This window comes from Propithecus coquereli, unplaced genomic scaffold (genome assembly GCF_000956105.1).
Source record: "Propithecus coquereli isolate 6110/MARCELLA unplaced genomic scaffold, Pcoq_1.0 Scaffold40, whole genome shotgun sequence".
Lineage (NCBI taxonomy): Eukaryota > Metazoa > Chordata > Mammalia > Primates > Indriidae > Propithecus > Propithecus coquereli.
The window spans coordinates 475,122-475,772 of record NW_012149730.1 but is presented as its reverse complement, the minus strand read 5'-3'; the positions used below and the strand labels follow the sequence as shown (position 1 = coordinate 475,772).

The window sequence follows — 651 nt, the reverse complement described above, 5'->3', positions numbered from 1 at the left end:
CCAGCAACAATGTATAATGGTTCCATTTTTTCAAATCCTTGCTGATACTTGTTTTCCTTCATCAGTTTGACAACAGCCATCCTAAGAGATGTGTGCTGATGTGGCATTGTGATTTGATTTGCATTTCCTTGATGACTAGTGCTATCGACTCTTTTTTCATATACTTGTTGGTCATTTGTTTTTCTTCTTTGGAAAAATGTCTATTTAATTCTTTGGCCTATTTTTTAAATGGGTTATTAGGGTTTTTTTGCTATTGAGTTGTAGGAGTTCCTTATATTTCTTGGATATTAATCTCATGTTTCATTTTTTTTATTATTGTATTTATAGATGAGTAAAACTGAAGATCAGAGAGGTTAAGCAATTTTCCTTGAGATCACAAAGTGATAGATTTGTATTCCAACCAAGGAGACTTATTCTCAAATGCTCCACTCTAAAACCTTTAAAAAAGCATTGCTTTTATTCCTACCTTTGTAAGATTAAATACAAAACTTCATTATTTGCTTTCATTTTTTATTTTTGTAGATGTAGAGAAACATCAGTATTTCCTTTGCCAAATTTTAAATCTTCATAGGCTTGGTTCTAATTTTCTCATCAAAGATTTCTACAGAAAATTCAACATTACTGCCTATAAATCATCATATTTAAATCAAG

At 30.1% G+C, this 651-nt stretch overlaps 1 protein-coding gene across 1 annotated transcript in view; it reads right to left on the bottom strand.

The window, feature by feature from the left end:
* EPHA6 (EPH receptor A6) overlaps window positions 1–651 on the bottom strand; it is a 1,195,443-nt gene that overhangs the window by 1,110,746 nt on the left and 84,046 nt on the right. The window lies entirely within an intron of this gene.